Source organism: Mustela nivalis (assembly GCF_964662115.1).
Source record: "Mustela nivalis genome assembly, chromosome: 16".
Lineage (NCBI taxonomy): Eukaryota > Metazoa > Chordata > Mammalia > Carnivora > Mustelidae > Mustela > Mustela nivalis.
Window position 1 is genome coordinate 65,289,057 of NC_139035.1, and position 12,489 is coordinate 65,301,545.

Here is a 12,489-nt window from a genome sequence, read left to right on the forward strand (position 1 = left end):
TTAAACTGAGAAAGCCAGTATACCAGCAGTCTGTCTTTAGCTGGGATGTATGGGGTGGTGGAGGCTGACAGTTTGAGTCAGAGAGCAGCGTGGGTGTGGGTTGGAAACTAGATTATAGGACAGTGACTTAGCGTCCCTCATGCCTGTCTCTCAAGTCCCCTGCCAGTTCACTCCAGACACAGGCTTCTGTGCCCTGCATGGAGGTAACTGCAGAGTCGATAGCATCGCCCAGCGGAACATGGTCTGGGACAGGATTTAATGCACACAGGAGTGAACTCACTCTTCACATGGCTTCTGTTGCCTCTGAACAAAGTATCTATAATCTGAATTTATTTCTAATAGGGAAGAAAACCGTAGATTTATTTTAGTTGTGACAAATCCCCTACCAGAAATTAAAGAGGTCAATGAAAGGAGGCAGTAAGAAGATCTGAGCTGGGTCTTTGGGGTGGCTCAGTCGATTACGTGTCTGACTCTTGATTTGGACTCAGGTCATGATCTCCGCCTGAGTCAGCCTTCACACGCAGTGGAGTCAGCTTGGGGATTTTCTCTCCCTCTGCCCCTCCCCCTGCTTGCACACACCCTTTCTCTAAAATAAATAAGTAAATTAAAAAAAAAAAAGGCTCTGAGTTATTCTGGGTGGGGCATCAGGAAGGACTTAACCCAAAATGGATTAGGTCAGCATTGGAAAAGACTGAGACAAAGAGCAGACAAGAGAAAGAGATTCCAAACAAAAGAAAAGTAGTAAGAAAGCACACGTCAAAAGTCATGGTGTGGGAGCAGGAAGAGTACAGCGTAAGTGGGAAGCGTGTGGGCGGGCAGAAGTGAGAGGTGGGAATGCGCACTGGAACACAAAGAATGAGCCGTCATCTGTGGCCACCTCTACGGGTCGCGTGTCTGGCCATCTCCCCACAGCTTCCCTCTGAACTTGGACCAACCAAAGGCAAGAATTGTCTTGAGATCAGGAGTCACTTAATAAACATATACCTTGTAAAGAGCAAAAGTTGTAGGATCTTGTGGTGTGTCCAACTGCATGTTTGATAAAGGAACAAGAGATGGGGTAAAGGAATTATATTCAGTTTAAGACTGATGAGAAGCTCTTTCAGGATGTGATCGCACCTGTAATTAATTTCAGGGAGGTGTAAGGAGCAGGGACAGAGAGAGGGCGCTTTGTTGAAGCAGGTCATGTGTGGGGTTTGTGTAAGTATCTGAAAGTATGGGGGGAGGTGACCCAGCTGGGAATGCACTGATTGCCACCATCCCCAGAGGCTGGCTCTGCTCCTGGGACGGACTCCGTTGTTCTGTCACGTTTGTATGATAGTGTCTGCTATTGTTTGGAGGAAGTAGATTTTTCCCCTACTAATGGTTTTCAATACAAGATGACACTTACTTGTCCTTTATTAGCTGTGCTGACTCATCTGTTAGTACTCAATATTTATTTCTTCATTGAGTAAATATACTTAGTGAGAGTCCCTAGGAGGCAGGCACGGAACTAGACTCTGGGTTTCTTTGCTCTGGCAACCCTACCAAGGCAATAAACTGGATGTCGGAGCCCGTTCTCTGTGTCCGTGTGCCACCATCATTCTCTTGCTGGACTTCTCCTTGCTCCCAAGAGCAGGATCGAGTATTTATGGAATGGGATTGCTTTAGTGGCTTTACATGTTTTGTTGTACAAGTATCAGTTCGTTCGATTCGGGGTCATAACCTAGACCCCGCTGAGCCATGTACATCATATACTACGTATAGTGTATGAATTAAATACCCCTTCTTAAGTTACTCAAAATATGAATTCCAAACCCTATGGAACCCTAATGGCTTCAGGGAGGTGTCCCCAACCTACATCAAAGGAAAACTAATTTTGAAAAACTAGAGTTTTATATCTAGCCAAAATTTTATTTTAATGTGAGGACCTAAAACGTGATTGTCTGGTATTAACCAGCACAGCTAACAGCCAGGAGATTTGGGGGGGGGGGGGAGACATCCACCAAAACACTATTTTGGAAATCACATTTAATAAGAAAACACATAAATAACGCCAGGAAATGATTCGGGATAAAAGGTAGGTAAGAATGAACAACCATCTTAATTAGGTCTGTCACTGTCTCAAACAAACCACACCAGGACTGAAGAGAAACAGAATGCACAGGAGATGACCCGCGGCTGAGGAGTGAGGAGAGGGCGCTCGCGAGCTCCCCAAGTCCCCTGTCCTGAGGGGACGATGGGAACATCATCCCCTGTGGGGAACACATGTTAAAATGTTGACAAAAAAGGAAAGTAGGAAGCATAGAATAAAGGTACAAATTGAAATAATGATTTCCACAGAGACTGCATCATTAACTAAGTAGAATCAAAATGAAAACTTAATAGGGGGCACCTGGGAGGCTCCGTTGGTTGAACGTCCGTCTGACTTGATTTGGGCTCAGGTCATGATCTCAGGGTCGTGCAATCCAGCCTGCGTCAGGCTCCGCACCGGGCATGGAGTCTGCTTGAGGTTCTCTCTCTCTCTCTCTCTCTCTCTGTCTCTCTCTCCCTCTGCCTCTCACCCCACTCACATTCTCTCCCTTTCTCTCTCAAAAAATAAATAAGCAAATAAATAAAACACATAAAGGGCAAAACCGGAAGACACGAAGTACTTTCTCTTCATCTACCTATATGTTGTTGACAAAAGGTCTTTTCAGTGTTGAAGAAGAGTTGGGGGAGTTTTGTCACACGAACTGTGATCTAATCAGACAAGTTCATCTCAGTCGTTAATTAGAAATGGACTGGAAGACAGAGAGCCTCGGCAGAAGTGGGATTTCATTGCTGAAGGTCAGCGGGATGCCCACCCCTCAGGGGCCACTTGGCCGTGTGTGGAGCTGGAGCTGCTCAGGAGAGGTCCTTCTCCTCCCTTCGACCTGCCTAAAAGAATTTAGAGAGCGGGCCTGCGCCGGGGGGAGAGATGACCAGAGATGACCAGGACACTCCTCTGCCTGACAGGGCGAAGCTTGGGTACCAGACATCTCTGCTCATCTGCCTGTGAATCACCTACCTTCGGGACCTCAGACCTCTGCCCCCTGCTTGGCTCAGAACGGTCTACCGGCCTCCGGCTGCCTCTGTGGCTCGCTTCTTGGTGGGGTCCTCACACTCTGCACCTAAAGTTGTTCTGCTCCCGTTAATCTGCCTTTTGATTACAGGGGTCCTCAGCCTAAAAATTTGAAGACCCTGAAATGTACAATAGTTGTAATTATGTATTTCCTAATAGTAATAAAAATCTATTATTTGTTATCATTTTATATTCCTTCATATTACTAAAAATAGCTATAGCTTATTTTTCTCTCTCTATAGGCATATATAAATACACACATATATGTACGTGCAATATTTATATTAGAAATTGGGAAAACTGAATGGAAAATTGGACAAAGTCCTCCTTACGTTTCAAGATTTTAGCATTTTTCACTTATTAAACAGACAAAATAAAGAAAAAAAATTTCAGAAAATATTTTTTTAAGCTGACCCCAGACTTAAAGAGGTTAAATGAAAAACTGCATGTACTACTTGGGAAATTCTAAGACCTACATTTCAATGTTCTCTTCCTCTCGAGCACACCTGAGACCGTGGTGTACCAGGCTCCGCAGAAAGACTAACGTGTTTCACAACGTAGATAACAGATGAACTCCGGCCACTTCCTTCCTGCAAACCTTCAGCAGACTTGCCTCTGCCTCTGAGGAGCCCGGAGAGCCTGTCTGCCATGACCTGAAATGCTGTCCGCCCCCCGTGGTAGCGCGGCCCCGCGGCACTTAGGACAACACTACGGCGCTATGCGCTTGAGTGAGCGTGCCCGTGAACTTGCGAAGCATTCTGCTGTGTGTGTGTGCGCGTGTGCTCTCTTGTTTTGTGAAACTGGGATAATACCACAGAATATAGTTTGTGTCCAGATATGTTTTCTTACTTCATATCACTGCCCAATACTTTTCTCTTCCCACCCCGCTGTGCCCTACCCCAGCGCCCACCCCAGCCGGCAAGTTCCCTGAGCCTCCTCCAGGCAAGAAAGCCAAAGCCCGCTTCTCGACATCAGCACGCTGCCCCCAGGATGGATTCTAAAATCCGCAACAGCCAAATGCTGTCTTCAGGCCTCAGTGGTGCTACAGTACAGGATAACTCTTCTATTTACAGGTACATGAAGGATTTGGATGAAACCACTGCGGTCTCCACTTTCCTGAACACAGTCGGTCCCTCTCTCCCCCACTCCAAGAACCAAACCGAATTCTGTCCCTTGTGAACTTAGGGTGACGAGCTAAGCACTGGGTTCCATCCGTTCGGAGAATGTCCCAGGACACAACCAAGGCTAATCCACTACCCTGGTATGTAGCTCTTGAGGCCTCCAGGAAAAATAAAGAATCACCGCTTGTAGCAGCAAGAGAGAAATCAGTAAAGATCTCACACTCAGACCTACAGGATGTTAGGGTCGCCTGAAGGGCAGAGGAGAATGAAATGTTTTGAAGGATGACAAGGCAAAGGCAACAGCGAGAGCCACTGGACGAGGGCCGGCTGTGTCCAGCTTTGCTGTCCTTCAGGCCCGGAGTGTGTCCCTATGAAATCATTCGAAACTCCTGCTGCCATCAACATCTATGACTTTCGGTTTCATCAGCCAGAGAAACTGAACAGTTTTCTTCCTGTAAACATCTGAGTCACAAAGAAAAATTACAGCCAAGTTTTTTTTTTTTTTCTTAATTTTTTTTGTTGTTGTTGTTATTGTTAAAAAAAAAAAAAAAAACCTGTCTGTAGCTGCCAGGAGTTGCAGCGCTGAACTTTTCTTACCCGGTGGGCAGACTTAAGCGTGGATCAGCGGATGCCAACACCCTTAGCCGGGCTCCAGTTTCAAAGGGGAGCCCTGAGTCCCCCAGACACTTCTCCCCCTTTCTTTCTCCTTCAAGCCCCGAGCCCCGGTGGCAGCGGGAGAGGACGGTAGAGGCCTGTCGTTACCAGCACTTGAGTGCACCTCCTGGATGGAGGCAGGTCCTTTGATTTCAATGCCGCGGACACCCAGACCAGGGGCCTCATGAAGGGACAGAATCGTCACAAGCACGGGGATCCTTCCTGGAGCATTTGTGAATGAATCGGGCACTGCGCTTCTCCCCACCCCTGCCTGGGATCCTTGCCTTCAGCGAATGGATGGATTCCAGTTTTAGTCTTGCCTTTCTCAGTTATAGAGAGAACAAGTGTGTAAAGTGTGTAATCAGCTTCTGTAAGTATGATAATGGAGACTTCCAGAATTTGAAAAAAAATACCAACCTCTAAAAGGGTTGAAGTCCTTAAAAATGCTTTTCCTTGTTTTTGTTTTTTTTTGTTTTTCTATGAAGGGCATGGAAGACACCCTGGAGAATCTCAAGACGTCAAATAAACGGAAGGAACCCGGAGGCGGCGTTGCTGTGACCTGCTCTGTGGTCTTCAGGGAGGAGGGGGCGCTGGCTGGAAGGGAGGGGCTCGGAGACCAGCCGCATTTGGCATATGACGTGAAGTCATCTAAAGGAGAAAAAAACCTACTGCATGGATCTGCACGAGGGGGATGGAGAAGTTGCAGCCTGAATTTGGAAACCGTCTGGATAATTTCACCAAAGCAGCCGTAAGTCAGCAAAAACCTAGGAAGACCTGCCAGGGAGACCCAGACCTCTGTGGGTTTCCATGGTTCCTTTTGGCGGACTTCAACCCTGCTGAGATGGGTGCATCAGGCTGGTCTTCCGGTAAGGATAGAGAGGAACCCTAGGGGGCCTATCTTCAGCAGTTAGAGCATTGCTCTGTAGGAAGGATCTCCTGAGAGACTGCACACAGAATAATAAAGGTACAGTGGAGGGACTATCCCAGGAGACCAACATGGCAGGGTCAAGAAGCTGCTGATTATGTAAGAGTTAGCTGAGATGACAGCAGCGTGCAAATAGTTTTATGAATTGAAATACTCCTTCCAACTCTAATTAAGCAGCGGCAACAGTCCTGAATGTTTAATCACTTGCTTAACTGTTGAATGTACTTCCAACCCAGGCAACAGCAGCCAGTCTATTTCTTATTCTGACAGCACGTCACAACCAGAATCCAAACTTGGTTGGAAATGCATTATTTAAATGGAAATAAATTGACTATTGATACAATTCAGTTGGGCTTGAGAAGATTGTATCTCACAGACACAAATATCGACTGTTCTTCTTTTGTCATTGATCATTGTGGCAAAAAATAGATAATCATCGCTGATTAAATGCCAGGGTTGCCTAATGAATCTTTTTCTGTAGAACTTTCAGGGAGATATCTTGAGAGAATGTGTATTAAGAGGCCTCCAATCCATACCCTGCCAAGTGGGAAGACTTCACCATCATCGGGAGAGTGTCAGCGATAGTCCTGGTTTTTTATATTCAATTACCAGCCAACGCTCCCTCTGGCAAGTCAAGACTTCTAATTCCATGTGTTGGAGAAGACAACTGAGCAAGCATTGGACGGCTTGCCGTATTAACTTGAACAACCCGTTCACAATTGTCCCTGAAGTTTATAATATTGATCTTGGAAATCTTGTTGACTCTCTAGAGAAAAGAATAATACATTTAAATAGACTTTTAACCACTTAAGTGGCCAAGGAAAATAAAATCAGTAAAATAAATAATTAAATAAAGGAAAGAAAGAAAGAAAAAAAAAAAAGAAAAACAAAGCCCACCTTGCATAGCCTTGAAATTGGAGACTGAAGACCACAGCAAGACACAAACAGCAACTGCTTTTCCTTGTCAGGAGTGTGCACGGGGCTGAGAGGCCAACTCGCAGTGTCCATTTCCAAACAACCAGCGCCGTGTTGCAAGGCCTGAGAAAGACGCGCCGGCAGCCCCCCCTGCGGCCCCGAGTGCCTCAGTCTCAGGGCTGTTCGTACAGCCATGGCCTTGAGCGTGAGTGAACAGGACTTCTCAAGGCCACAGCTGTAGGAGCCAGCGTGCCAACAGACAGCCTGGGAGCAGACCAGCTCGCCGTCCTCGTCCTTTCTCCCCAGTGGCCTCGGCTCACGTGGGCTGCTTCAGGATGCTTTAGGAAGAGAAAGTCGCCTCATCTTTAGAAGGAATCGTGAGCAGCAAGGACGGGAAGTAAGTCCACGGAGACGGGGGACCACCTCCTCAGACCAGAGACACTTGGGAGTGCTGTGAGCTTGGGGTGCCCGGGGGGTGTGGTCTGTTCAGCATCCGACTCTTGGTTTCAGCTCAGGCTGGGATCTCAGGGTCCTGAGATCGAGCCCCGCGCCGGGCTCTGCGCTCAACATGGGTCTGACTGAGATTCTCTCTCTCTCCCTCTGCCCCTCCTGCTCATTCTCTCTCTCTCTCTCTCTCTCTAATAAATGAATCTTCAGGAAAAGAAAAAAAAAAAAAAAGAGTGGTGGGAGCTGGAGACCACTAGGGGCAGTCACCTGTGTGATTGGACCAGTATTACTTGTGTCTGAGTGCTCACCGATGTGACCCATCTACCAGAACCCAGGAAAACACTTTCCCAGGGAAGTGAATCAGCAGTACTGATTTCTATATGAAAGTAATAGGAGTAACAGTGGAATGCAGCCTGGAGGAAATTGTACAGCTCCTCGGGGTGACGGAATAGGACAGTGGAGAATGTCAGTTCGTGCATGACAGACATAACTGTAACACAGGGTTTGAAAAGTCATACTCCGTGAGATTACCATCGTTCCAAATGCACTTCAAGACATCTATGCATTTTACATTTTACTCCTTAAATCTTTTGCTCCCTCTCCAGTGCACTCATAAGATGATCATAAGGTCTTAAAAAATAAAATGGGCTACAGATGATTGATTAATGTAGGATGCCATTTTCATAAAAAGTTTTGTGTATCCTATGCCGTGAGAATTGGAAAGGGCGCACATGAGGTTACCCAGATGTTGGGATTTCAGGTAAGTTACATTTTGCTTCAGTGACTTGTGGTCTGGATTTTGTCATTTTTTGCTAAGGTAATTATGTATTAATTGCAATGAAAGAAAGTTAAAAAAAAAGAAAAAGAAGGAAAGATAAAAGATCGTAGCTGATACAGTTTTGCCATTCTGGCTCCTGTAAGCCTGCCCCTTTTTCTTGTATGGAATATAATTCTCTTCTTCTACACGAGGGGTCATTGGTATTTCCATGACCTTTTAGACCAGCTTTCACATTTATGGGACAGAGCAAGAGTCTGGCAAATCCAGGTTTCAGGGCAATATAATCAGAACTAATAAAATCATGCAAGTATAAAATGCAGCTTACTCTTTTTCATTTCCAGGTGTTTGTGTATGGTTTTCCTTCTGCTTACATTTCCCTAGACCCTTAGATGCTTGGCTTTTCCCCTGTACTGTTGTATATGTCTCTGGGTATGTGGATGGACATCTTTGATCTCAGCTTATATATTACTTCTTGCCTCAATTAGATGACTCTCGTCTACGCTCCATTGGACCCTGTGAAATTCTTAGTTTGGTACGTGGTGCTATTTTGTTGGGCAACTGTATTTATTGAGAGCACACTCTGAGGAGGTCCTGAGTTAGTCACTTGGATAAACCTACCTTAAAAGACAGAAAGGGCACGTCTACTCTTGAAGCTTATAGTGCGGGTGAAATGACAACTGATAATTAGAGTTGTCACAAGTGGTAGAAAAGGGGAAAAAAAGATCCAATGCCAGTGAACACAAAGAAGACTTCTCCTAGCCTAAGACAGGACCTACAAGAGGATTTCCTGGGAAGGAGACACTAAATTGGGAACCAGGGGATGAAAAAGTTTGTGTGAGCCCTTCAGTAGAAGGAAGTAGGGTATTGAAGAGACTCTGGGTAGAAAGCTAAGAGAAAACCCTCAAGAGACTGAGTCAGTAGATGACGAGCCCAGTGCGGTGTTCACATGTATTCTTGTGAAAGCTGCATAGTTCTCCCCTTCTGCCAGGAAAGCAAAAGACAGAAAACTTCTTGAGGTCAGAAATGTCAAATTCGCCAAGGGATGATACTCAGTATATGCATTTGATTAAAGTGACAGTTAGCGTTATTTTTGTGGAAGACAAAATGAGATTCTATTTTAAGACTAAAACACAATAATATGGGGTTTTTTTTTTACTTTTTTAAAAAAAAATTCTTTTCAGCATAACAGAATTCATTGTTTTTGCACCACACCCAGTACTCCGTGCAATCTATGCCCTCCTTAATACCCACCACCTGGCTCCCCCAACCTCCCACTGCCCCTCCCTGCCCCTTCAAAAACCTCAGGTTGTTTTTCAGAGTCCATAGTCTCTCATGGTTCATTTCCCCTTCCAATTTTCCCCAACTCCCTTCTCCTCTCCATCTCCCCATGTCCTCCATGCTATTTATAAGTGAAACCATATGATAATTGACTCTCTCTGCTTGACTTATTTCACTCAGCATAATCTCTTCCAGTCCCGTCCATGTTGCTACAAAAGTTAGGTATTCATCCTTTCTGTTGGTGGCATAATACTCCATAGTGTATATGGACCACATCTTCCTTATCCATGCGTCCGTTGAAGGGCATCTTGGTTCTTTCCACAGTTTGGCAACCATGGCCATTGTTGCTATAAATATTGGAGTACAGATGGCCCTTCTTTTCACTACATCTGTATCTTTGGGGTAAATACCCAGGTGTGCAATTGCAGGGTCATAGGGAAGCTCTATTTTTAATTTCTTGAGGAATCTCCACACTGTTTTCCAAAGTGGCTGTATCAGCTTGCATTCCCACCAACAGTGGAAGAGGGTTCCCCTTTCTCCACATCCTCTCCAACACATGTTGTTTCCTGTCTTGCTAATTTTGGTCATTCTAACTGGTGTAAGGTAGTATCTCAATGTGGTTTTAATTTGAATCTCCCTGATGGCTAGTGATGATGAACATTTTTTCATGTGTCTGTTAGCCATTTGTAGGTCTTCATTGGAGAAGTGTCTGTTCATATCTTCTTCCCATTTTTTGATATGATTGTCTGTTTTGTGTGTGTTGAGTTTGAGGAGTTCTTTATATCAACCTTTTGTCTGTACTGTCATTTGCAAATATCTTCTTCCATTCCGTGGGTTGCCTCTTTGTTTTGGTGACTGTTTCCTGTGCTGTGCAGAAGCTTTTGATCTTGATAAAGTCCCAGAAGTCCATTTTCACTTTTGTTTCCTTTGCTTTTGGAGACATATCTTGAAAGAAGTTGCTGTGGCTGATATCAAAGAGGTTACTGCCTATGTTCTCCTCTAGGATTCTGATGGAGTCCTGTCTCACATTGAGGTCTTTTATCCATTTCGAGTTTATCTTTGTTTTAACAAAAATGGAGCAAAGGAAGAACAAGAAGAAAATATCTTATTTAAGAGAAAATGCCCTTTTGTACATGTGATCTTTAACCTGGCTCTTTCTCTACGAAATCCCTAATGGTCTTACCACACGGAGCTTTGTATAGGTGTCTAGACCTTGAGATAGTCTTTAGAAATGGCAGAAATCGCTATTTGCTTTTAAGAGTAGAAAGATAAATTAGTGAAAACCTCTGGAAACTGAAGTGCAGAATGCTAAAATCTTGTGAAATCCTGAGAGAATGAAGTATTTTGAAAAAGTACAATGGAAAATCATACTAGTTGGACTGATTTAAAAGTTGGCTAGTGCTGGCTCTGTCATAGAGTGCTGTGAGATTGTTTTCTCCCAGAAAAAGAGTTTTGGTCTTTTAGTTTTGATCTTTTAGGAGGTGATTTGGAGACTGCATCCACCAATGTTCACAGTTTTAGATATTCTTAGGAAAACCCCAATTTCCTTCCTGCAAGTATCTTATTCAAAATTAATGAAATGATAGCATAAATACCCTCTTTTGTCTTGAAACATATTCATAGCTGAAGAGTTACACCATTAGACCTTTCTCATCCAAGAACCTTAATATGAGTCAGTGGAAATCAAGTCCCTTATATTAGACCCAAATGGGAAGGTGAGTCACCCAATTGCTTGTCTCTCCTTCCTTGTTCTCAGAGTGGCTGTGGCAGGAGGAGATTTTGGGAGAAGCATGTATCATCGTCCTCCCTTGATGGCACCTCCTGGGTAGAGGAAGGTCTGCTCTGAACTCCTTGAGGTTTCAGTAATGTGTGACACATTCTGCTAATTATTAACAGCTGGCATTCCTGGAAACTAACAGAGGCACAGCACCAAGAACATGTGAACCTTCCTGGAATATTTATAAATGTCTTTTTCAGTGGATGCCTTCTTGACTATGCCTAGGATCCATTATTTCAGTGATTGAATTTCATTATTAGCCTTGCTTTTCTCAATTACACACAGAAAACACAAGTGAGTAATGAGCTTCATATGACCACAACAATAAAGCTTTCATATTCCCAAAGAGCACTGAGCTTGTGAGAGGGCTGAGGCTCTGATAAACACTTTACTTCTCTGTCAGGGATAAGGAATGCACTTTGGTGAACTGTAAGCCAAGAAGTCAAGTGAACGGAACCCACTGGGAGTGGGTATTGTAGTAAGCTGTTATCTGGGCTACAGGGATGAGGTCACAACTGGAAATAGGGTCCCCACATGACAGCTAATCACAGAGATTGCAGTCATCTGAAGGAAGAAATGGATTGTGTTAATTCAGGCTCATGACATGGAAGAGAAGAAGTTGTATTTGCAAACTGTTTTACTTTACTAGAGTGTGTATAAGTCAGCAGAAATCAAGGGCGATCGGCATGAGTCCTACAAAAATCTGTAGGTTTTCATGATTCTTTATCACAGACTTTAGTATTCCTTATGAGGATGCACTGGGCCAGTCGTAAGAGTAGAGAGGAATAGGGCTATCCGGTAGCTCAGTGCGTTAAGCGTCTGACCCTTGATTTGAGCTCAGGTTATGATCTCAGGGTCACGAGATTGAGCCCTGAATAAGGCTCCAAAGTCAGTGAGGGGTCTGCTCGAGATTCTCCATCTCCACCTGCCTCTCTGCACGGCTCCCCCACCCCCGTTTTCTCTCCAAAACATACAGATCTTTAAAAAAAAAAAAATTAGAGTAGAGAGGAACATTAAGGACCTCAGAGAGGGTCCAGTGGAAAGACCTATTCAGTCAGGTTGAGGCTTGGTTTCAGTCTTGGCAGGATGGGTCTGGAGCTGTCCACTCTGCTGCTTACCCCTAATGTGCAGCCTCCTTGTCTGGTCAGTTGGTTGCCCAGATTGGAAAGATAAGTCTTACTGGGGTAACACTCACCAGCCAGCACTGTGTCATCCTTCTGCTCTGGGCTCAACCCCACAGCAGCTGCTGGGCCTCTCTTGATCCCAGCCCCAGTGAGGGCAACCAGGACTCAGCCAGTCAGTGAGGCCCCCTGTGCGGAGCTCTCGTCTCTCCGGATGCCAGCTGTGTAGGTGCCACACAAAGTGATGTTTACCGAGTGGCCGGCGTGGCTCCCAGTCTCGGCTCGGACACCTGCTCCCTGGCTGCGGTCAGGAACCCCTCCCAGGTAAGCCCCGCCCCCCCCGGGGCCTCTGGGGTACTTACCTGAGTCTGCTTTCTCTCACCCCATCCCAGGA

At 45.1% G+C, this 12,489-nt stretch overlaps 1 long non-coding RNA gene across 2 annotated transcripts; it reads left to right on the forward strand.

The window, feature by feature from the left end:
* Positions 1–3,684: 3,684 nt before the first annotated feature.
* Positions 3,685–7,807, forward strand: LOC309850010. Of its 2 annotated transcripts, XR_014304013.1 has the most exons (3): positions 3,848–5,224; positions 5,340–5,602; positions 6,261–7,807. It is a non-coding gene; the product is annotated as an uncharacterized lncRNA (long non-coding RNA). The 2 variants fall into 2 exon arrangements; XR_014304012.1 differs by having other exon boundaries at positions 3,685–5,224; positions 5,340–7,807.
* The last annotated feature ends 4,682 nt before the right edge of the window (positions 7,808–12,489 follow it).